Raw genomic sequence first — 25,682 nt, 5'->3', positions numbered from 1 at the left:
TCTTGATTTTTCATCCAATCTGCCACTCAATGTCTTTTGATTGGAGCCTTCAGTCCATTGACATTTAAGGTAATTATTGATAAATACGTATTTATTGCCATTTTAAACGTTGTTTTCCAGTTGATTCTGTTTCTCCTTTGTTCCTTTCTTTTTCTGGTTGGATGATTTCCTTTTATCTTATGCTTGTGTCCTTTTCCTTTTAGTTTTTTGTGAATGTAATGTTTGGTTTATGATTTGTGGTTGCCCTGTTTTTCAAGTATGTTAACCCCTTCCTATGTCTTTTTGCTTTAGCCTGATAGTCATAGAGACTCAAACATATTCTAAAAAAGAGAATCTAGATTTTCTTACTTTCCTTCCCCACACTTTATGATTTTGAAGTCCTTTTTTTTTTTTTTCACATCTTCACGTTGCTCCTTTTGATGTTCCTTGTGTTTATCATCACTTTTACAATAGGTTCTTTTTTTTTTTCCTTTTAGGTCTGAATACTGGCTTAAGTGATTGCTTTACAATTGTGATTTCCTCCATCCTATTCTTTTTTTTTAATTTGGAGAAGCCCTTTCAGTATTTATTTTAGAATGGTTTTAGTACTGCAGTACTCTTTCAGTTTTTGTTTGTTGGAGAAATTCTTTATTTCTTCTTCTATTTTAAATGATATTCTTGCTGAGTAGAGTATTCTAGGCTGCAGATTTTTCCCTTTTAGACGTTTGAATATATCTTGCCATTCTCTTCTGGCCTGTAGTGTTTCTGTAGAGAAATCAGCTGATAGCCTTCAGGAGGGTTCCCTTATAATTGACGCTCTGTTTTTCTTTTGCTGCCTTTAGAATCCTTTCTTTAACTTTTGCCATTTTCATTATAATATGTCTTGGTGTGGGCCTGTTTGTGTTCAACTTGGGGCCTTCTGTGCTTTCTGTATCTTGATATCTGTTTTCCTTTAGATTTGGAAAGTTTTCAGACATAATTTCCTATATATTGAAATATATTTTCAATTCCCTTTTCTTTTTCTTCTCCTTCTGGAATCCCTATTATGCATAGATTGGCCTGCTTTCTGTTATCCCATAGATCTCCTATATTGCTTTTCATGTTTTCATGTTTTTTTTTCATTTGGTTTTCTGTCCGCTGTCCTGATTGGGTGATTTCCATTATTCTATCTTCCAAGTCACTGATTTGTTCCTCTGCATTATTCATTCTGCTCTTTGGTGCCTCTAATTCAGTTTGCATCTCTGCAAATGAATTTTCTAATTTTTCTTGGCTCCTCCTTATATTTTCTAGTTCCTTTCTAAAGTAATCTGCATTACTATTTATATCTGCTCTTAATTCCTTAATATTCACCCTTAATTCCCTCAGTATTTTCACTATCTCCTTTTTTTTTTTGGCTTTTTGCCATTTCTGGGGCCGCTCCCGCGGCATGTGGAGGTTACCAGGCTAGGGGTCGAATCAGAACTGTAGCTGCTGGCCCATGCCAGAGCCACAGCAACGCGGGATCTGAGCCATGTCTGCGACCTATACCACAGCTCATGGCAACGCTGGATCCTTAACCCACTGAGCAAGGCCAGGGATTGAATCTGCAACCTCATGGTTCCTAGTTGGATTCGTTAACCACTGAGCCACAACGGGAACTCCACTATCTCCTTTTTGAACTCAGTGTCTGTTAGACTGCAGAAATCTGTTTCATTGTTGGCTGCTTCAGGTGAATTGTCCTGTTCCTTTAACTGGGAATGGTTCCTGAACTTCTTCACTTTGCTTATATTTTTTGTTTTCTGTGAGTTTATGGAAACCAACTTTGTAGTCTTGGAGGGATGTTTCTATGCAGGAGATCTCTTTTGTATTTTGTGGGGGGGGGTTACTATTTATTTTTGGCATGAGAGTTTGGATATTTGCCATCTCTTTCCTCGGTGTGAGCAGGCTGTTATCCCCTTTATAGGGTGCTGAGCGTGTTTCCAAGGAGAAGGAGGCAATTGGCATGGTAGTAGTCAGTGCCTTGTTGCTGGGCTCTTGACAGTAGCAAGGACCTGCAGGAAGGTGATGCAGGCTACTCCTAGTTGCAGGGCCCTGGGAAGTGGTAATGAGCCTCAGACAGATTTAGGTGGTGCCTGGAGCATTTAGCAGTGGCAGCAGCAGCGTGTGTGAGTTCCCAGGGGAGTGAGGGCAACAATGGGTGGTGTTTGACCACAATGCTCTTCTCTGTGGTGCCCTCTGAGGTGACTGGGGACTTAAGTGGTGCCTGTTCATGGACCCCTGGTGGTGGTGGGCCACACCCACCTCTGGACTTGGAGATAATTGCAGTGGTTTGCCCCTGCCACCTGCAGACCACACAAGAAACACCCCATCCCACTTAGCCCATGCAGGAGGTGTTGCACAGGTTCCTCCTAGTTGCAGGGTCCTGGGAAGTGACAGTGATCAGGTATGTGTGGGCACTGCTCAGAGCATTTGTCAGTGGCAGCAGCAGGGCGGGTGTGTTCCCAGGGGTGTGAGAGCAACAATGGATGGTGCTCAGTTGCAGTGCCCTCATTTTTGCCGACCTCTGAGGTGACTGGGGTGCAGATGGAGCCTGTTCATAGATCCCTGGAGGCGGGAGGCCACACCCTCCTCTGGTGTCTGAGATGACTGCTGTGGTTTGTCCCTGCCACCTGTAGAATATGCAAGAGGTGCCGTGTCCAGCTTAGCCCCCTGCTGCCCTTGGCTCAAACAAGAGGTGCCTGGCCACCCATAGCTTGCCCAAGAGGCAGCCAGTCTCCTGTAGCCTGAGTAGTGGCCTCTCGCCACCTGTAGCCTGCACCAGTGGTGCCCTGCTCTCTGAGAGTCCACATGTGTGCAGGGAAAGAGATTCCCGGGGTGGTCTGCCCCTCCTCCTCTCGCCATCCCCAACAATGGCACCTTGCTTCTCCTGTGGGCCCAGACCTCCTCCCAGGTTTCCTCGGCTGTGGCGTTCCGCTCCCCATCCTATGGCGCACTGCTCTCTAGGCCCTCAGGCTGTCTCCACATAGCCAGCCCTAGTCCTCTCCCTGGAACTGACCTCTGGAGCCGGAGTCTCAGTGCCCAGCCCCTGCCCGAGTGTCTCAGGCTGTGGCGTGTAGGGTAGTAGTACAGATGATCTGTGCGGCTCTCACCTGTTTTGGCCTCCTAAGCCCAGCTGCTGTGCTTTTCCTGGTGACTTTGAGGTCCCTCTGTCTCGGCTTATCTCCCCATCAATAAGGTGGCTTCTCAGGGTGTGGGTTCCTTTTCTCTTTAACAGCTTCCTCTCAGGAGTGCCAGTCCCTTCCTGATTCCTTTTCTCTCTCTCTCTTTTTTCTTTTATTTTACTCAGTTATGTAGAGGGTTTCGTGCCCTTTTTGGAGGTGTATGTTCTTCTGCCAGCCTGCAGCAGTTGTTCTGTGTGAATTGTTCTACATGTAGTTGAGGTTTTTTTTTGTGTGTGTTTGTGGGAGAAGGTGAGTGTGACCTCTTACTCCTCCGCCATCTTGATCCTTCTCCTGAAAATAGGATTTTGAAGAGATACATGCACTTCCATGTTTATGACGGCATTACTCACAACAGCCAAGATGTAGAAATAGCCTAAGTGTCAGTCAAGTGCCAAATGGATAGTGAAGAGATATATAGTCTCCATGAGAAAGAATGAAATCCTGCCATTTGTTATGATATGGATGAGGGCATTGCACTAAGGGAGACGTCGGCAGAGAAAGACTCTTACTATGCAATGTCACTTATATGTAGAACCCAATAAAGCCAAACTTGTAAAAATTTAGAGTAGCATGATGGTTACCGGGGGTTGGCGAGTGTGGGAATTGTGGAGATGTTTTTAAGGGTTCACACTTACAGTCAGCAGATAAATAAATTCTGGATATCTAATGCTTATGATATTGTCAACAACAATACTGTATATAAACTTCAGTGTTGCCAAGAGACTAGATCAAAATGGTTTCGATTACAGTAATGAAATATAACATTGTGATATGATAGATGTTTTACTATCTACCCTGGTAATCATATTGTAATATATAAATATATCAAATAATCACATCATATACTTTATATTTACACAAAAAAAAACTTGAATAGCTACAACAGTCTTGAGCACAAAGAATAGAGCTGAAGGAATCAGAGTCCCTGACTTCAGACTATACATACTACAGAGCTACAGTAATCAAAGTGTGTAGTACTGGTACAAAAGCAGACACATAGCTCTGTGGAAAAGAACAGAGAGCTCGAAAATAAACCCACACGCTTTTGGTCAATTAATCTTTAACAGAGGGGGAAGAATATACAGTGGAGCAAAGACAATCTCTTCAGTAAGTGGTGCTGGGAGAACTGGAAAGCTACATGTAAAATAATGAACTGGAAATTTTACTCACACCATGTAGAAAATTAGGCTCAAAAGGATTAAAGATCTAAATGCAAGTCCAGAAACCATAAAACTCCTAGAGGAAAACATAGAACAGTCTTTTACATGATAATAGCATTTTAAAAATTTGTCTCCTAAACTAATGAAACCTTATTAAACTTAAAAGTTGGAGTTCCCGTCATGGCCCAGTGGTTAATGAGCCTGACTAGTAACTATGACGTAGAGGGTTTGATCCCTGGCCTCGCTCAGTGGGTCAGGGATCCACCATTGTTGTGAACTGTGGCGTGAACTGTGTAGGTCACAGACGCGGCTCAGATCCTCTGTTGCTGTGGCTGTGGCGTGGCCGGCAGCTGTAGCTCCCCAATTGGACCCCTAGCTTGGGAACCTCCACATGCTGCGGGTGCAGCTCTAAAAAGCCAAAAAAAAAAAAAAAAAAAAGAATGGTAGGGGAATGTTGTATCATTTTTACTTGCCTTTGGGCCACCTCCTCCCCTGCTTGACCAAGGTCTTGAAGATATCAGTGCATATCTTCAGTGTGAGACCGTGGTCCCTGCTTCCAAAAGGAGAGCTGACCTTGTTCTCAAAGAATTGTGTTTGTGTGTTTTGAGCTCTCTGGGGACTAACCAAAGGACTGATAAAAGGCAGCCCCTCCGCTCCCTGCCCCAGCACAGAGCTTCTTTAGGCAGAAAAGCAGCCAAGCGGAGGGCACATTTCTTGCTAACAAGAAAGGCGAATGAATAATCCCTGCTGTCTGGGGGAAGATACTAAGGTTCAGACAAATAATAGACATGCTGCAAATTTAGGAGGAAAGACTGGGGAGAGAGATTATGTGTGGAAGTAGAACATTAGATAACTCCCTCTATATGGCAATTTAGAAAGTCATGTGCAAAGTCTGGGTAGAATATATGCTCCGAAAATCCCAGACAGACCAAAGCTTTTATTTCTAACTAATTCTTAGGCTCAGGGTAGACAGAAAGGGTAATGCAGAGTCCTAAAGGGCTTGTCTAGGCATTGAAAGAATGTTAAAGAGTGAACCAGTATGTGAAGATTTTTTTCCTCCATGTATTTAGGAAAATCTCTATCATAAACTCATGACCTGCACCTAAGCTAAAGGAGGGCACCTCATAGACGACACACCACAAATACAGTCCTTGTAGAAAAAAGTGGGAAACCACTGAAGAAGTAAAACTCAGAGAAACCGATGAAAACAATCTCTGATCATGAAGAATATGATTCCCAGAGTTACCACCTTATAATATTTAGTGTCCATTTTCCACAGAAAAATCTAAAAGCATATGAAGAAACAAGAAAGAGGGCCCATGTATAGAAAAATTAACAGAAACCGTCTATGAGAAATCAAGTCAGAGGATTTAATTGTCCCGGCCTCTGCTCACTTGTATGATTCCAAAGCTGTTCCTTGCTTTTAGGTAGTATAATCTAAAAACCAGGTTCACCTCTTGATTGGCTTTGAGCCACATGAGACAACCAAGCCAAAGTATGGGAGAAGGAAGGGTTTATTACTTCCAGCAAGTAAGGAGAATACTGGGGATCTTTCCCAAAGCAGTGTCTCCCTGAATGGCAAAATTGGAGAAGTTTTAAGCTAAGGGTACATGGATATTCATAAAGGGGATTGGGAGGCTGATAGAGTCCAAGCTTTAGATGATTGAAGTCCTGAGAGTCAGAAAAGATCAGCGTTATCATCCTTCAGGTTCCAGCTGATCTAGTGATTAAACTCTTGAGGCTAACTTTTACTGTTGAAAGAGAACTGGGAGTTTTGCTAATTTGCTATTGTTATTTTTCTTGCCGGATAACAGCCGTTCATTTCTGCATTCTTTTGTTCTCTTAAGACCATTAATTACTGACACCATCCAAGGGCAGGCATTGTGGTCAGGCTTAGATCACAAAATGGCTTAGGCCAAAAATGGCTTCTCTTCTGTCAAGAAAGCCACGCCTGTTCTCTTTCTCCAGGGACCCCCCTACTCTATCGGCTTACAATACCACTTCTAGCTACTAAAATCTGTGTTATTTTTAATTGTTTACAATAGATCACCACAAATTTAGTATCTTAAAACAACATGCATGTTCTATCACAGTTTCTGGAGTCATGACTTAGCTGGGTCCTCTGCCCAAGGTATCACAAGGCAACAACCTAGGTGTTGACTGAACTGTATTCTCATCTAGAATTTCAGCTGGAGAAAAGCTGCTTTTAAGCCTATACATGTTGGCAGAATTTATTTCCTGGTGGTTATAGAGTCAAGGTCCCATTTTCTTGCTGACTCTCATTGGGGCTACTCTTAGCTCTTAAAGACTACACAGTTTCTTGCCATGTGGCCGTCTCCATAGGCCTCTCTCAGAATGGCAGCATACTTTTCAAACCAACAGGAGGGAAAATTACCTGACCTAAAGAGAGTTCCAATCCTCCTTTAAAGGCTTTCACCTGATAAAATCAAGCCACTCAGGGTAATCCTCTGGTTAACACAAAATCGCCTGATGTGGGACCTTATTGCATCTAAAAAATTCTGTCAACTTTGCCATAATCTCTTGGCTAGAAGCAAGTGGAGGGCATCATGGAGCTATTCTCATCTGTGTGCCAAGTGACAAAATATATAGAGTGCTCAGGCCAGTGTCTGACCTACACTAAGGGTTCAGTAAATGTTAACTCCTCCTGTCTTTTAATTTTCCTGAAGCCCCTGTTAGAACCATTATCTCAGTGCCTAGGGGACCTGGGATTCACTGAGGGGGAGGAGGTCGCCACACCAAACCAAGGGGGAATCTGATTCTCCTGGTGACAACAGCGTGCCTCAGAGTTTCGGAAAATCGGAGAGAGGAGCTGTTTTCGGGAACTTGAAGAGCTAAACCAGAGAACTTAGAAGGAATATGTATACAGATTAGGCTCCAGGGAATTTTTCAGTGCAAAGAGGTGGTGTGCAGAAAGGATTAAGAGAATGAAGAGAGAAGCATAGCCCTAAGGTGTGTATCCCATTGAAACAAGTAGGATGGTTGTTATCTGGAGATACATATAACCTTCAACACATCTTTTATCATTCCTAATCTGATGTTTAGTTGGCAGGATGGACTTGGGGTTTAAATGGCTCTGGAACTGTAGCTGGGTTATTCTGTACATGGAATTCATTTGGTGCTTACACCTCTTCCAAGTGATAAAGGCAAATTTTCGAGATGCTTTCTGGCTGAGATTATCCTAGGATCAAAAGTAACCAGATAACTGGCAAGTGTAGCAGGAAAGAAAAACCAGCAACATTATGAAATGACAAGGGCTGCTCGAATTGGATAAATGAGGCCAGAGGACCAGAGGATCCTGTAGGGCTGAGAAGGGAATTGTAGGAAAAAGAGAAGATCTCAAGATAGAGGAGCATTCTCCAGTCTCCAGGAGATCCTGAAGAGTGAAATTAGAATGGCAGCTCAGCCACTCCAGGGAGCACACATATAGGATTTTTATGACAATTATGTCAAGCTACTGTAAAAATTGAAAAGCTTATCTTGTGGAATGAAAGCAATGATTAAGCCAGAAAGGCCTAAATGAAGTCCATGCTCCTCCCCCTCCCTTCTCCCCCAGCTTTAACTTGAAACCACATACCATAGTGGCTGTCAGGGCCGCTGACTTTTGGAGTTAGTTTCCCATCTTCTGGTGCTTCTGCCATGAGATAATAGGAAATATTAGCCATGGAAATTGCTGCAACATAGACAATAACTTTTATCATTTTGGTATGGCCTGAAAGTTAAGGGAGATGCTGTGTCTCTTTTCTGCTAATCTTAGCAAGTCCTGTTATTTTCTTGTCTCAGAATGGGGAGATGCTCTCCTCTAGGACATTTGAGAGATTGTGACCCAAGAAGGCATCTTAAGCCTTTGAAATCTCATAGCCATTTCCCCAGATCGGTTAGAGAGGAATCAAAAAGGTAGGATAGAAGCTGCAGCTGCTTTTTCTTCCCAAGACCTAGGACTCAGCCGACTGACCTAGAATTCTCATAGCTGTCAATTCAATGGCACAGACAAAGGCACACAGGGAGGAGGCAGGCTCTCAAGAGTGATTGTGTCCACCAGATTCTCTGGTTCAGATCTGGCACTGGAAGATGGAGAGTCAGTATGTGTCCTGTTTCACTGTCAGGCTCCTCTCACTCTTGAGTCTGCATGAGTAAGCTCTGCTGGGTGTTGTGCAGGAGTTGAATGTGTCAGAAGATATTCTGTAGGACGACCTTCCCTGCCGGGCGCTGGCAGACTGTTGATTGGTCTGCACATTAGGGGATGATCTACCAGTGATTTGGGAATGTTGATTTATACCCTAATGGAACCAAACTTTGATCACCAAGCAGAATGCTACCAGTAAGTTTCTTTCTTTTTTTTTGAGGGCCACACCCATGGCATATGGAAGTTCCCAGGCTAGGGGTCAAATCGGAGCTACACCAGAGCCACAGCAATGCACGATCCAAGCCATGTCTGTGACCTGCACCACAGCTCATGGCACGATCCAAGCTGTGTCTGTGACCTGCACCACAGCTCATGGCAACGCTGGAGCCTTAACCCACTGAGTGAGGCCAGGGATTGAACCTGTATCCTCATGGATGGTAGTTGGGTTCGTAACCTGCTAAGCCACAATGGGAACTCCCTCCCCTTTAAAAAGACTTTTGATTAAGGAAATTATAATATGGAAATCATTGTATATATTTAGTCTATGCTAAAGATCTAGTCCCTGGTGTTTACAGAGCCTAATAAGATGATTTCTGTGAAGAATAATGCAAAGCCCTTTATTAGGTGTAGGTAGGTCCAGAACATACTAGTGTTTTCCTCAGGAAGAAGTCATCTTTACACTTAAGGAGTATATCAGAATCCCTCCTTCCTACTCCCAACTAGAGTGTCTGGGAAGAAATACTTTGAAGTCACATAGAAAGTCAACTTTGTGGAGTTCCCGTTGTGGCTCAGTGGGTTAAGAACCTGTCCAATATCCATGAGGATGCGGGTTCAGTCCCTGGCCCTGCTCAGTGGGTTCAGGGATCTGCCATGAACTGTGGTGTAGGTTGCAGAGGCTGGGATCTGGCATTGCTGTGGCTGTGGCTTAGGCTGTGAGCTGCAGCTTGGATTCAACCCCTAGCCTGGGAACTTGCATATACCACACACGCGGCTCCAAAAAAAAAAAAAAAAAGTCCACTTTGTCAGTTCCAGCAAGGATCTATTAACAGTCACACAATTACATCCATGTTCAAGATCATGTTTTGTCTTTTCTCTGACTTATTCTCTAGAAAAATACGTATAAAATAGTGTGTATATCTGAGCACTGTGTATAAGGTGCTTGTTCTGATAGTTTCCAAAGTCAACAAGCTGTTCTTTGTAGCTTTGTGTGCCTCAGAGCTGATGCTGGGGTTGTGTAAATGAAAAAGTAGAGAAGGTGGTAGGAAGAAGGATGAGAAGCAAAAAAATGTTCCTTAGTTTTTGTCAACTTTACTATTGCCTACAGAGAAGGACTTGTGTGTGGGTGGTAAGATTATTTGCCCATGCTTTGCAGTGCTGAAAGATTTTGGTAATGGTTTCTGTTCAGTGCTTATTATACCCTTTGGTCTCTCTGTGAAGTGATGGGGAGAGGTCTAAGATGGCAGAGTAGCAGGACATGAGGCTCACCTATTCCCACAGACACACTGAGAATGCAACTACACATGGAACTATTTGCACAGAAAATGTGCCAAAAACTGACAAAGGATCTCAGGATTATGACAGAGCAAAAAAACTTTTACAAAACCAGGTAGAATGAAAGAAGAAAAACAATTGAAAAAGAATGGAAGGAACTGAGGCCTGCTCTTCCAGGAGGGAGCTGGAAAGAGGAATAGCTCCTGCACCCCAGGAAATTCCCCCACCAGTGAGGAGATCAGTGAGAAACAGAGGAGGAACTCTAGACAACAGTGTACAGCAATTAAAAAGGAGACAATCCTCCACAAATGGTCAGCGTTGTGGGCAGCACGCAGCCATAGGCGAGTGCCAGCAGGTGCTGGCAACTAAAACTCTGGTGTTAGAGATCAGGCCCAAAGAGGAAGCTGGGGCTGGCCATGTGGGAAAAGACCAGGGCTGGCCACGCGGAAACAGCCTGGAGGGACTAGAGTAGAGGGTGACCACAGTGGAGCGCATCTAAGTGGAGGCAGCCCAGTTGGGCTTAGAGACTAGACACCATCATTTGGGGTGCTGGAAGGAAGAGGTGGGATCCAGCACTACAGCCTTGTTCCCTGCGTGTGCTTTCTCAAGCTGCAGGACACTGCCTGCTTCAGCTTGGGGAGCCACTTGGCCCTAGTGGCTGCCTAGCAACAGCTGGGAAGCAGCCCCACCCTAAGGGCTACAGACTCCTTGGAGCAGGTGGAGTAACTCTCTGGGGGAATGACAAAAGTCCTGGTTCCTGCCCATAGCTCCCTCACTAGTGGAGCCCAGCCTGTGCCACAAGAGCTGCGGTGGTGGCACCCATCCCCCATGTAATCTGCTTGAGCAGGGAAAACACAGGCGTCCTGGCTCCAGCCTGAGGCTGTGCAGAGGCTTGTGCCAGAGGTGCCTGATCAGCACCAGAAGAGCTGCTGGTGGCAGTGTCCATTCCTGCAAGAGGGCCACTGGTGCCTGCTCCTTGCTGGAGCTGTGGGCTGCCTGACTGGAGAAAAGCACAAGATACAGGGCCTCCACCAGTGGTCCCGCAAAGGCCACATCTGTGGCACTTGTTCCACACCAAGGAAGCCAGGTGAGGCCCGTTAACCCATGTTCTGATCCACAGCAGCTACAGAGAGCACTCCTACCAGCAGCAAGGTGGGGGGAGGGACCACCAGGAACACATATCATGCAACTACAGAGAGAGCCTTTTAGCAACAATTAAGGAGAAGCCCCCCCACCCTTGGGGCTTTAGAGAGAGATCCCTAGAGTGGCCAAGCAAGGGAGTGATGGCAGAACAGCGGTACCTGTCTTTACAGCTACAGAGAGCAGTCCCTAGAGTCTTGCAGCAAAGGGAGGGGCGGCAGGAGAAACTGCTGACATTGAAAGGCACAGAAAATAGCCCTGAAAGCTACCTGCTAGCAGGAGGGACTGCAAGAGATGCTGCTACCCCTGTGAACTACAAAAGCAGTCCCGTAAATGGTGAACCACTGCCACCTGCCTCACAATCTTATCCCTAGTGGCCACCCAGCTCCAGGAGAAGTGTGAACTGCTGCTCCCAACACGTGCTCTGGGTACACGTGAACCACTACCACCCCCGAGAACTCCAGGACTGGGCACCTGCTGCCCACCTACGTAATTACTCTCAAGGGGATGATAAACAGAAATGTGAGACAAAAAATAAGCAGCTTTCAGGCAAAAGAACAAGACAAAAATACACAAAACACTAAATGATGAGGAGGTAGGCAATTTACCCGAAAAAGAATTCAGAGTGATGATAATAAAGATGATCCATGATCTTGGAAAAAGAATGGAGACAGATTGAGAACTTAAAATAAATGTTTAACAAGGAGCTAGAGGATTTAAAGAGCAAGATGAATAGCACAACAACTGAAATGAAAAATAATCTAGGGGAGATGGGATTAAGATGGCGGAATAGAAGGACTGGAGCTCAACTTCTCTCCTAAAAACAGAGTTTACAACCAAATGCTGAGCAATCTTCAACCAAATGGACTGGAAGCGTTCAAAAAGATATCCTACTCCAGAAGATAAAGAGGAGGACACATCAAGAGGTAGGAGGGGCGATTATGAAATATAAGCAACTCCATACCTCCTGGGTGGGAAGCCCCACAGACTGGAAACTAACTGGTTCACAGAGACTCACCTACAGGAGTGAGAGTTCTGAGCCCCACATCAAAATCCCATGTATGGGGATCTGGCACTGGGAGAAAGAGCCCCCAGAGCACCTGGCATTGAAGGCCAGTGGGGCTTGTGTACAGGAGCTCCACAGGAGCTGGGGAAACGGAGACCCCATTCTTAAAAGGCGCACACAGACTTTCACGTGCACTGGGTCCCAGGGCAAAGCAAAGTCTCTGTAGGAATCTGGGTCAAACCTGCCTGCAGTTCTTGGAGGACCTCCTGGGAAAATGGGTGAATGTGGCTTGTTGTGAGGGAAGGACATTGGAGGCAAAGCTCTTGGGAATATTCAGCAGTGTGGGTTTCTCTGGAGGTGACCATTTCGGGAAAATCTGGTGCCACCCATCAGTGCTGAGAAGTCCCAGGTCAAACAACAATCCAGGTAGGATCACAGCCCTCCCCATCAGTAAACAGGCTACCTAAAGAACCCACATGCACACAGCTGTCTCTAATATCACCCAGAGACAAAGCCCAACCAAGCAGAGGGATAGGAATCAGCTTCACCTACCAGTGGGCAAATATCAGTCCCTCCCATCAGGAGGCCTAGAGCAGCCCCTATACCAACTTCAGCCACACGGGGGCAGACATCAGAAGTAAGAGAGGCTACAACCCTATTATCTGTAAAAAGCCACCACACCAAAAACCTATAAAAATGAAAAGACAGAGAACTATAACTCAGATGAGGGAGAAAGAAAAAAACCCAGAAAACCAGCTAAGTGATCAGGAGATTCTCAGCCTCCAGGAAAAAGCCTTTAGACTGATGATGATGAAGATGAAGATGCTGCTGCTGCTGATGATGATGATGAAGATGATGCAAGATACTGGAGGCAAAGATGGATAATTTACAGGAAACACTGAGCAAAGAGATGCAAGATATAAAACTTAAGAACAGATGCAAAATAGAATAACTGAAATAAAAAATCCAAGAGCAGAACAGGAAGCAGAAGAATGAATAAGCGAGGTGGAGGAAAGATGAGTGGAAATCACTGATGAGGAACAGAAAAGAGAAAAAAGATTGAAAAGAAATGAAGAGGGTCTGAGAGAATTCTAGGACAACGTTAAACACATCAACATCTGTATTATAGGGGTGCCAGGAGAGAAGAGAGAGAAAAGGGACAGAAAAAATATTCCAAGAGATAATAGCCAAAACTTCCCTAACATGGGAAAGGAACCACTCACTCAAATCCAGGAAGCACAACAAGTACCATATAACATAAACCCAAGGAGAAACACCCCAAGACACATATTAATCAAACTGACCAAAATTAAAGACAGAGAAAACCTTGAAAGCAGCTAGGGAAAAGAAACAAACAACATACAAGGGAATCCGATAAGGTTATCGCAGATATTTCAGCAGAAACTCTGCAGGCCAGAAGGGAGTGGCATGATATACTTAATGTGATGAAAGGGAAAATCCTCCAACCAAGATTACTTTACTCAGCAAGGCTGTCATTCAGATGTGAAGGAGAAATCAGAACCTTCACAGATAAGCAAAAGTTGAGAGAATTCAGCAACACTAAACCAGCCTTACAACAAATACTAAAGGAACTTCTCTAGACAGAAAAGAAAAGGCCACAACCAGAAACAAAAATACCACAAATGACGAGGTTCACAAGTAAAGCTACAAAATTATTCATGCACAATCATGCCACCAAAATCAGAATCATGAGAAGAGGAGAGTACCAATGCAGGACACTGGAGATGCACTTACAGTTAAGAGACCAATAACTTAAAACAATTTCATATATATATAGAGAGAGACTCATATCAAAACTTCAGAGTAACTGCAAATCAAAAATCCACAATTGATACACAAACCAAGAAGAAAAATCAGCTGAAATACAACACTAAAGATAGTCATCAAACCACAAGAGGAGAGAACAAGAGGAGAAGGAAAGAAAAAAGAACAACAAAAATAAATCTAAAGCAATTAATAAAATGGCAACAAGAACGTACATATCAACGATTGCCTTAAATGTTAATGGACCTAACGCCCCAACCAAAAGACAAGACTGGCTGAATGGATAAAAAAACAAGACCCATATATAAGCTGTCTTCAGGAGACCCACTTCACTTGTAGGGACACATATACATTGAAAGTGAGAGGATGGAAGAAAATACTCCATGCAAAATGGTAATCAAAAGAAAGGTGGAGTAGCAATACTCATTACAGACAAAATAGAATTTAAAATGAAGAATATTTTAAGAGACAAGGAAGGTCACTACCTAATGATCTAAGGATCAATCCAAGAAGAAGATATTATAACAATTTTAAATATCTACACACCCAACATAGATCACCACAATGTATAAGGCAACTGCTAACAACCTTAAAAGGACAAATCGACAGTAACACAGTCATCGTGGGGGACTTTAACACCCCACTCCCAGCAAAGGACAGATCATCCAGACAGAAAATCAATAAGGAAACACAGGCCCTGAATGAAGCATTAGAGCAGGTGGACGTAATAGATATTTATAGGACATTCCATCCAAAAGCATCAGAATACACATTCTTCTCAAGTGCACATGGAACATTTATAAGATCAATCACATCCTGGGCTACAAATCCAACCTCAGTAATTTAAGACCATTGCTATCCTATCAAACATCTCTTCTGACAATGCTATACGACTGGAAATCAACAACAAGAAAAAAACTGCAAAAAACACAACACGTGGAGACTAAACAACATGCTACTAAACAAGCAATGGATCACTGAAGAAATCAAAGAGGAAATTTAAAAATACCTACATGCTAATGATAACAAAGACACAACTCTCCAAAACCTATGGGATGCAGCAAAAGCTGTTCTAAGAGGAAAGATTATAGCAATACAAGCCCACCTCAGGAAATAAGAAAAAGCTCAAATAAGCAAGATAACCTTACATCTAAAGCAGTTAGAGAGAGAAGAACAGACAAGACCTAAAGTTAGTAGAAGGAAAGACATCATAAAGATCAGAGCAGAAATCAATGAAATAGAAACAAAGAAAACCACGAAAAGATCAATGAAACGAAAAGCTGGTTCTTTGAAAAGATCAAGAAAATTGATGATAAACCCTTAGCCAGACTTATCATGAAAATAAAGAGAGAGGACTCAAATCAATAAAATTAGAAATGAAAAAGCAGAAGTAACAATGGACATCACAGAAATTCAAAGGAGCATAAGAAACTACTATTTGCACCTAAACGTCAATAAAACGGAAAATCTAGAAGAAAAGGACAAATTCGTAGAAAAGTACAATCTTCCAAGACTAAACAAGATGAAATAGAAAAGATGAACGGACCAATCATAAGTACTGAAATTGAAACTGTGATTGAAAAACTTCCAACAAACAAAAGTCCAGGACCAGATGGCTTCACAGGCAATTCTATGAAACATTTAGAGAAGAGCTAACACCTATCCTTCTGAAACTATTCCAAAAAATGCAGAGAAAGGGACACACCCAAACTCATTCTATGAGGCCACCATCACCCTGATACCAAAACCAAAGATACCACAAAAAAAGAAAATTATAGGCCAATTTCACTGATGAACATAGATGCAAAAATTCTCAGCAAAATACTAGCAAACCACATCCAACAATACATTAAAAGGATTATACATCATGATCAAGTGGGATTTATCCCTGGGATGCAAGGATTCTTCAATATCCACAAATCCATCAGTGTGATACACCACATTAACAAACAAGAATAAAAACCATATGATCCTCTCAATAGACACGGAAAAAGCCTTTGACAAAATCCAACACCCATTTCTGATAAAAATCCTTTAGAAAGTAGGCATAGCAGGAACCTACCTCAACATGATAAAGGCCATATATGACAAACCTGCACCTGACATCATTCTTAACGGTGAAAGCTGAAAGAATTCCTGCTGAGATCAAGAACAAGGCAAGGATGTCCACCCTCGCACTGCTATTCAACATAGTTTTGGAAGTCCTAGCCACAGCAATCAGAGAAGTAGAAGAAATAAAAAGAATCCAAGTTGGAAAGGAAGAAGTAAAACCATCACTATTTGCGGATGATGTGATACTCTACTTAGAGAATCCTAAAGACTCTACCAGAAAACTGTTAGAGCTCATCCATGAATTTGGCAAAGTTGCAGGATACAAAATTAACACACAGAAATTGACTGCATTTCTATATACTAACAAAGAGCAGAAAGAGAAACAAGGGAACCAATCCTGTTTACCATCACATCCAAAAGAATAAAATACCTAGGAGTAAACCTACCTAAAGAGACAAAAGACCTGTACTCTGAAAACTATAAGACACTGATGAAAGAAATCAAAGACGACACAAATAGATGGAAAGATATACCATGCTCTTGGATTGGAAGAGTCAATATTATCAAAATGACTACACTACCCAAGGCCATCTGCAGATTCAATGCATCCCTATCAAATTACCAGGGACATTTTTCACAGAACTTGAAGAACATATTTTAAAGTTTGTTTGGAAGCACAAAAGACCCAGACTAGCCAAAGACATCCTGAGAAAGAAAATTGGAGCTGGAGGAATCAGGCTCCCTGACTTCAGACTATACTACAAAGCAACAGTCATCAAAACTGTATGGTACTGGCACAAAGACAGATACATAGATCAGTGGAACTGGATAGAAAGCCCAGAATTAAACCTGCGCACCTACAGTCAACTAATCTATGACAGCGGAGGCAAGAATACACAATGGAGAAAAGACAGCCTGTTCAATAAGGGGTGCTGGGAAAACTGGACAGCCACATGGAAAAGAAGGAAATTAGAACACTCCCTAACACCATACACAAAAATAACTCAAAATGGGTTAAAGACCTAGATATGAGATCAGATACTATAAAACGCTTAGAGGAAAACATAGGCCAACCACTCTTAGACATAAACCACAGCAACGTCTTCTCAGATCCATCCACCTCTTAGAGTAATGACAGTAAAAACAAAAATAAATAAATGGGACTTAATTAAACTGAAAAGTTTCTGCACAGCAAAGAAACCCTAAACAAAACGCAAAGACAGACCACAGAGTGGGAGAAAATCTTTGCAAATGAATCGACTGACAGGGATTCTTCTCCAAAATTTATAAACACCTTCTGCAGCTCCACACCAAAAATACAAACAACCCCATCAAAAAATGGGCAGAATGAAAAAAAAATACACTCAAGCAGATAATAACAGGAGACCATCCAACCAAAAAAAAAAAAAAAAAAAAAAAAAGGAAGAATGGAGAACCATAGAATCAACTGGAACATGAGGTTCAAATGGCAATAAATAATCATCTATCAATTATCACCTAAATGTCAATGTACTGAACGCCCCAATCAGAAGACGCAGAGTGGCTGAGTGGATAAAAAGGCAAAAACCTTCAATATGCTGCCTACAAGGAACTCACCTTACGACAAAAGATACATATAGATTGAAAGTGAAAGCGTGGGGAAAAATATTTCACGCCAATAGACATGACAGAAAAGCTGGAGTCGCAATGCTCATATCAGACAAAATAGACTTTAAAACAAAAGACATAAAGAAAGACAAAGAAGGACACTACTTAATGATTAAGGGATCCATCCAAGGAGAAGATGTTACTATCATCAACATATATGCCCCAAATATAGGAGCACCCAGATACATACAACAAATGTTAACAGACATAAAGGGAGATATTGATGAGAATACAATCATAGTAGGAGACCTTAATACCCCCCTCACATCAATGGACAGATCCTCTAGACAGAAAACCATAAAGTAACAGAGATCCTAAAGGAAACAATAGAAAAGTTAGACTTAGTTGATATCTTCAGGACACTACATCCAAAAAAATCAGAATACACATTCTTCTCAAATGCTCATGGAACATTCTCAAGAATCGACCACATATTGGGACACAAAGCGAATCTCAATAAATTTAGGAGCATAGAAATTATCTCAAGTATCTTCTCTGACCACAATGCCATGAAATTAGAAACCAACCATGGGAAAAGGAAAGAGAAAAAACCTACTACATGGAGACTAACAACATGCGACTAAAAACCATGGGTCATGAGGAAATCAAGAAGGAAATTAAAAACTACCTTGAAACAAATGATAATGAAGACACAACCTCTCAAAATCTGTGGGATGCTGCGAAAGCAGTGCTCAGAGGGAAATTTATAGCAATACAGGCCTTTCTCAAAAAAGAAGAAAGATCCCAAATGGACAACTTAACCCTCCACCTAAATGAATTAGAAAAAGAAGAACAAAAAAGGCCTAAAGTCAGCAGAAGGAAGGAAATTATAAAGATCAAAGAAGAAATCAATAAAATAGAGACTCAAAAAACAATAGAGAAAATTAATAAAACCAAGAGCTGGTTCTTTGAAAAGGTGAACAAAATTGACAAACCCCTGGCCAGACTCACTAAAAAGAGGAGAGAAAGAACCCAAATCACCAAAATTAAAATGAAAAAGGAGAAATCACAACGGATACAGCAGAAATACAAAAAACCATAAGAGAATACTATGAACAACTGTATGGCAACAAGTTTGACAATCTGGAAGAAATGGACAATTTTCTAGAATCTTACAGCCTGCCAAAACTGAATCAAGCAGGAACAGACCAACTGAACAGACCGATCACTAGAAATGAAATTGAAGAGGTCATAAAATCACTCCCTACAAATAAAAGTCCATGACCAGATGGCTTCACAGGTGAATTTTATCAAACATATAAAGAGGAATTGGTGCTCATCCTCCTTAAACTCTTTCAAAAAGTTGAAGAAGAAGGAATACTCCCAAAGACATTCTATGATGCCACCATCACCCTCATTCCAAAACCAGACAGAGATACCACCAAAAAAGAAAACTATCGGCCAATATCATTGATGAATATAGATGCAAAAATTCTCAACAAAATCTTAGCCAACCGAATCCAACAACATACCAAAAAAATTATACACCATGACCAGGTTGGGTTCATCCCAGGTTCACAAGGATGGTTCAACATACGCAAATCAATCAGCATCATGCACCACATTAACAAAAGAAAAGTCAAAAATCATATGATCATCTCAATAGACGCAGAAAAAGCATTTGACAAAGTCAACATCCATTCATGATCAAGACCCTCGCCAAAGTGGGTATAGAGGGAACATTCCTGAATATAATCAAAGCCATTTAGGTAAACCCACAGCAAATATAATCCTCAATGGGGAAAAACTGAAAGCCTTCTCCTCAAATCTGGAACAAGACAGGGATGCCCACTCTCACCACTGCTCTTCAACATAGTTTTGGAAGTCCTAGCCACAGCAATTAGACAAACAAAAGAAATAAAAGGCATCCATATAGGAAGAGAAGAGATCAAACTGTCACTGTATGCAGATGACATGATACTATACATAGAAAACCCTAAGGACTCAACCCCAAAACTCTTGAACTGATTAATAAATTCAGCAAAGTAGCAGGATATAAGATTAACATTCAGAAGTCAGTTGCATTTCTGTATACCAGCAATGAAACATTAGAAAAGGAATACAAAAAATGATACCTTTTAAAATTGTACCTCACAAAATCAAATACCTCGGAATACACCTGACCAAGAGGTAAAGGACCTATATGCGAGAACTATAAACTTAATCAAAGAAATCAAAGAAGATGTAAAGAAATGGAAAGATATTCCATGTTCCTGGATTGGGAAAATCAATATTGTAAAATGGCCATACTACCCAAAGCAATCTACAGATTCAATGCAATCCCTATCAAATTACCCATGACATTTTCACAGAACTAGAACAAACAATCCAAACATTTATATGGAACACAAAAGACCCAGAATCGCCAAAGCAATCCTGAGAAACAAAAACCAAGCAGGAGGCATAACTCTCCCAGACTTCAAGAAATACTACAAAGCCACAGTCATCAAAACAGTGTGGTACTGGTATCAAAACAGACAGACAGACCAATGGAACAGAATAGAGAATCCGGAAATAAACCCTGACACTATGGTCAATTAATCTTTGACAAGGGAGGCAAGAACATAAATGGGAAAAGGAAGTCTATTCAGCAAGCATTGCTGGGAAACCTGGACAGCTGCATGCAAAGCAATGAAACTAGAACACACCTCACACCATGCACAAAAATAAACTCCAAATGGCTGAAAGACTTCATACGACAAGGACACCATCAAACTCCTAGAAGAAAACATAGGCAAACACTCTCTGACATCAACATCATGAATATTTTCTCAGGTCAGTCTCCTAAAGCAATAGAAATTAGAGCAAAAATAAACCCATGGGACCTCATCAAACTGAAAAGCTTTGGCACAGCAAAGGAAACCCAAAAGAAAACAAAAAGACAACTTACAGAATGGGAGAAATAGTTTCAAATGATGCAACTGACAAGGGCTTAATCTCTAGAATATATAAACAACTTATACAACCCAACAGCAAAAAACCAATCAATCAATGGAAAAATGGGCAAAAGACCTGAATAGACATTTCTCCAAAGAAGATATACAGATGGCCAACAAACACATGAAAAATGCTCAACATCGCTGATTCTAAGAGAAATGCAAATCAAAACTACCATGAGATACCACCTCACACCAGTCAGAATGGCCATCATTAATAAATCCACAAATAACAAGTGCTGGAGGGGCTGTGGAGAAAAGGGAACCCTCCTGCACTGTTGGTGGGAATGTAAACTGGTACAGCCACTATGGAGAACAGTTTGGAGATACCTTAGAAGTCTATACATAGAACTTCCATATGACCCCGCAATCCCACTCTTGGGCATCTATCCGGACAAAACTCTACTTAAAAGAGCCACATGCACCCGCATGTTCATTGCAGCACTATTCACAATAGCCAGGACATGGAAACAACCCAAATGTCCATCGACAGATGATTGGATTCGGAAGAGGTGGTATATATACACATGGAATACTCTCAGCCATAAAAAAGAATGACATAATGCCATTTGCAGCAACATGGATGGAACTAGAGAATCTCATCCTGAGTGAAATGAGCCAGAAAGACAAAGACAAATCCATATGAGACCACTTATAACTGGAATCTAATATCCATCACAAATGAACATCTCCTCAGAAAAGAAAATCATGGACTTGGAGAAGAGACTTGTGGCTGCCTGATGGGAGGGGAGGGAGTGGGAGGGATTCGGAGCTTGGGCTTATCAGACACAACTTAGAATAGATTTACAAGGAGATCCTGCTGAATAGCATTGAGAACTATGTCTAGATACTCATGTTGCAACAGAAGAAAGGGTGGGGGAAAAATGTAATTGTAATGTATACATGTAAGGATAACCTGACCCCCTTGCTGTACAGTGGGGAAAAAAAAATACAAACATTGAAACTTTAAAAATAAATAAATAAATAAATAAAACCTTTAAAAAAATGGGCAGAAGATCTAAACAGACAATTCTCCAAAGAAGACATGTGGATGACCAAAAAACACATGAAAGATATTCACCATCACTCATGATTAGAGACATGCAAATCAAAACCATGATGAGGTACCACCTTACACCAGCCAGAATGGCCATCATCAAAGTCTGCAAACAATAAGTGCTGGAGAGGGTGTGGAGAAAAAGGAACCCTAGTACACTGTTTGTGGGATTGTAAATTGGTGCAGCCACTGTGGAAACAGGATGGAGATTCCTCAGAAAACTAAACATAGAACTACCATTTGACCCAGCAATCCCACTCGTGGCCATCTATCCAGAGAAAACCATGACTCAAAGCAACTATGTGCTTCAATGTTCATTGCAACACTATTTTCAATAGCCAAGACCTGGAAACAACCTAAATGTCCATTGACAGAGGAGTGGATCAAGAAGATGTGGAACATATACACAATGGAATATTACTCAGCCATTAAAAGGAACGAAATACCAGCATTTTTAGCAACATGGATGGAGCTAGAAATTATCATGCTAAGTGAAGTCAGTCAAACAATGAGACACCAACATCAATTGCTATCACTTACATGTGGACTCTGAAAAAAAGGACACAGTGAACTTCTTTACAGTACATACTGACTCACAGACTTTGAAAAACTTATGGTTTCCAAAGGAGAGAGTTTGGGGGGTGGGGGGATGCGCTGGGTTTGTGGGATGAAATCCCATAAAATTGGATTATGATGATTATTGTACAACTATAAATGTAATAAATTCATTGAATAATAAAGAAAAAGTGGTACATATATACAATGGAATACTCCTCAGCCATTAAAAAAGAACAAGACAATGCCATTTGCAGCAACATGTTTGGAAATAGAGAGTCTTAAGTCATAATAGAAAGACAGACATCATATGGTATTACTTATATGTGGAGTCTAAAATATGGCACAAATGATCCATCTACAAAACAGAAAAGATCATGTACTTTTTCTGAGGAAAGACTTGCGTTTGCTGTTGGGGGAGAGGGAGGTAGTGGGATGGACTGGGAGTTTGAGGTTAGTAGATGCAAACTATTACATTTGAAGTGGGTAAATAATGAGATCTTGCTGTATAGCACAGGGAACTATATCCAATCACTTGTGATGGAAGAGGATGGAGGATAATGTGAGAAATAGAATGTATACACATGTATAATGGGTCTATATAGCAGAAACTGGCTGAACTTTGTATATCAACTATAATAAAAATAAAAAAATAAGTAATAAACTACTTGCCCTTTAAAAAAATTATGGGGATAGATTTAAAGGTCAGGGATCTATGTCAACAGAGGTGAAAATTGCAGCAAATAATGGATGTGTTAAAGATTGAAATGTGTTCACTCCTCTGACTGATTGAACTGGACTTGGCTTTAAACCACTTTAGAGTTTAAAATACGGGTTCATATTCCAAAGTGGTTATTCTCAATCTTTATTTTGAGTAATGGACATATTAAAACTCAAGGGCATATTAAAAATGTGGATTCCTAGCCCCACTTACAGAGAATCTGACATTGGATGTCTAGTTTTTTGCATAGGAACTATAATTCTTTTTTTGCTTTTTTATTATATGGCCACACCTGTGACATATGGAAGTTGCTGGGATATGGGTCAAATCAGAGCTGCTGCTGCCAGCCTATACCACAGCCACAGCCCCACGGGATAGGAGCCATTTTGTGACCTACACCACAGCTTATGTCAACACTGGCCCCTGACCAATGCCAGGGATCAATACCACATCTTCATGGATCCTAGCTGGTTTTATAACCTGCTGAACCACAATCGGAACTATAGTTTTTGTAAACAATCCAACTTTCCTTTTATTAATGCTGCTAAGTTTCAATCACATTTCAAAAAAACACTATTCTTTTTTTTGCTTTTTTGGGCCGCACCTGTGGTATAAGGAGTTTCCCAGGCTAGGGGTCTAATCGGTCAAGTCAGAGCCACAGCAACATGGGATCTGAGCCGCGTCTGCAACCTATACCATGGCTCACCGCAACGCTGGATCCTTAACCCACTGAGCAAGGCCAGGGCTCGAACCTGCAACCTCATGGTTCCTAGTCGATTTGTTTCCACTGTGCCATGAGAGGAGCTCCGAAAAAAACACTATTCTCAGGAGACATTTTCAGTGGAGAAAAAGTGAGAGTGTAAAAAATTAATTTGCTTCTCCTGTTGGCCTAAACATTAAGATAATTGACTTGAGACTTTTTGCTTCCTAGTTTCCGACTGAAGCATTCTTTCTTTCTCAATGTTTGAATGAATACATCTGAAGGTTCATCCACTATGCTTGAATGTTCAACTGAGGGTTTTTTCAGGATTTAGTTTCAAAGTATAAAGAAATAGAAAGGGCTATAAAATGCCAGAAAGGTCTTTCAGGAACATGTAGGCTAAATACAGAAGTGCTGTAGTTCTATTTTTAGTGTCTTAAGGACCTCCATACTGTGCTCCACAGTGGCTGTACCAGTTTGCATTCCCACCAACAGTGTGGGGGGGGTTCCTTTTTTTCTCTATCCTCTAGTGGGCAGGGCCATCTAGGGGCACCTCTAGCGGCAGCTGTGTGCTCAGGTCGTCTTTAAGCAGCCTCTTTGCTGATAGGTGGGGTTCTGTTCCTGTGTGGTTGTTTGTTTGGCCTGAGACATTCCCACTACTGGAACCTACAGGCTCTTGGGTGGGCCTCAGTCTTTGGTGCCAAAGTGTTGGCATCCAGGAGAGCTCACACAACTGATTACTACCAATACCTCCATCACCAGGGTCCTTGTCCCCAGAGTGAGCCACTGCTTCCCCCTGCCTCTGAAGGAGCCCCTCCAAGACCAGGAGGTGGGCCTGGCCCAGGCTCCTGTGAAGTCACTGCTTTTGCCCTGGGTCCCAGTGTGCATGAACCCTTGCGTATACCCTGCAAGAGCAGAGTCTCTGTTTCTCCCAGTCCTGTGGAGCTCCAGCAATCAAGCCCCCTGGTCTGCAAAGCCAAATGCTCTGGGGGCTCCTCCTCCTGCTGCCAGACCCCCCAGGCTGGGGAGCCTGATGTGGGAATTCCTGATCAATTGAAAACTCCTGGAAACGAAGCATTAGTTCAACTTCTTTCCTTTCTGCAGTCCTTGAACTTGGACACACCCTCCTCCTGATCCGCGCAGCACGCAGCCCTTCGCAAGAGTAAAACATTCCCTGAGTATCCCGCTCCCTCTACCTTCTTCCTCTGTTGCCTCTTTCCCATTAAAAGAAAATTCCTTTCTGTCTGGCCTTTCAGATGCTTACAGCTCTATGTTTGTGCTATTTTCTCCATTACGATAGTCTCTTTTTCCTCATTGCAATAATCCTTTCAAAGAAAGTCTCTTTTAACCTGAGTCTAGATTTATTTTTATTTGATAATGGGAATTTCCAAATTGTTTAATTGTTTCAATAGTGTCCTCCCTTTCCCCCAGATTTGGAGCCGTTTGTTGGAGCAACGAGAATGCCGGATTTATATTTGTGTTCTTAGCTTGCCTTAATCTGCCTCTCTCGCTAACTGTGCCTATTTTCATCATTTTCTGTTTCTGTTTTACTCTCTGAGCATGTTGTTCTCTCTCTGTCTGCCCCATCTTCCTCCTTTTTCTTCACGTACCTGTCTCCTTGAGGCCAGCCTCCTGTCTTTAGTTTGCTCCAGAGAAGAGAAAGTAGACTAGGTTCTTCCCCCGAGTCTGCTAGTTTGCCGACTGAAATCTTCAGCCTAGAACTTCAGCTCCAACTGTGGTAAAAGGGTCTGATTTTATCTTCCAAGCAGGAACTGAAAAACTGGTTTCACTTTTCTATTTCGTTTTGTTTTGTTTTTTCCTTTTTGGGTGGCACCTGGGGCATGTGGAAGTTGCCCTATTAGGGGTGGAAGCAGAGCTGCAGCTGCTGGCCTAGACCACAGCAACAGCTACACTGTATCCGAGTTGCATCTACAACCTACTGACAGCTTGTGGCAACACAGGACCCTTAACCCATTGAGCGAGGTCAGGGATCAAGCCACAACGAGAACTGTTGTTTTAGTTTTTATCCTTAAAAAAATTCAGCTGATTTAAAGGAATACTGCTTGCTTCTTTATTTCTTTATTAAATTTATTTGTATTGTGTTTCCTG

The 25,682-nt window shown here is 42.0% G+C and overlaps 1 protein-coding gene across 4 annotated transcripts in view; it reads right to left on the bottom strand.

Annotated features, from left to right (window-relative positions):
- The window catches only part of LOC110255361 (interferon-induced very large GTPase 1-like), a 52,102-nt gene extending 26,624 nt beyond the window's left edge, over positions 1 to 25,478 (bottom strand). For 2 of the 4 annotated variants that reach the window (XM_021062331.1, XM_021062328.1), the window contains exon 1: positions 25,184 to 25,446. The gene's annotated coding sequence lies outside the window, so the exon portion shown is untranslated. Of the gene's footprint in view, positions 1 to 7,934; positions 7,992 to 25,183 lie in introns of all 4 variants that reach the window. The other 2 variants (XM_021062330.1, XM_021062327.1) reach the window with 2 other exon arrangements.

Source organism: Sus scrofa, chromosome 9, assembly GCF_000003025.6.
Source record: "Sus scrofa isolate TJ Tabasco breed Duroc chromosome 9, Sscrofa11.1, whole genome shotgun sequence".
Lineage (NCBI taxonomy): Eukaryota > Metazoa > Chordata > Mammalia > Artiodactyla > Suidae > Sus > Sus scrofa.
Note: the sequence above shows the minus strand (reverse complement) of the source record. Positions and strands in the feature narration are given on the sequence as shown.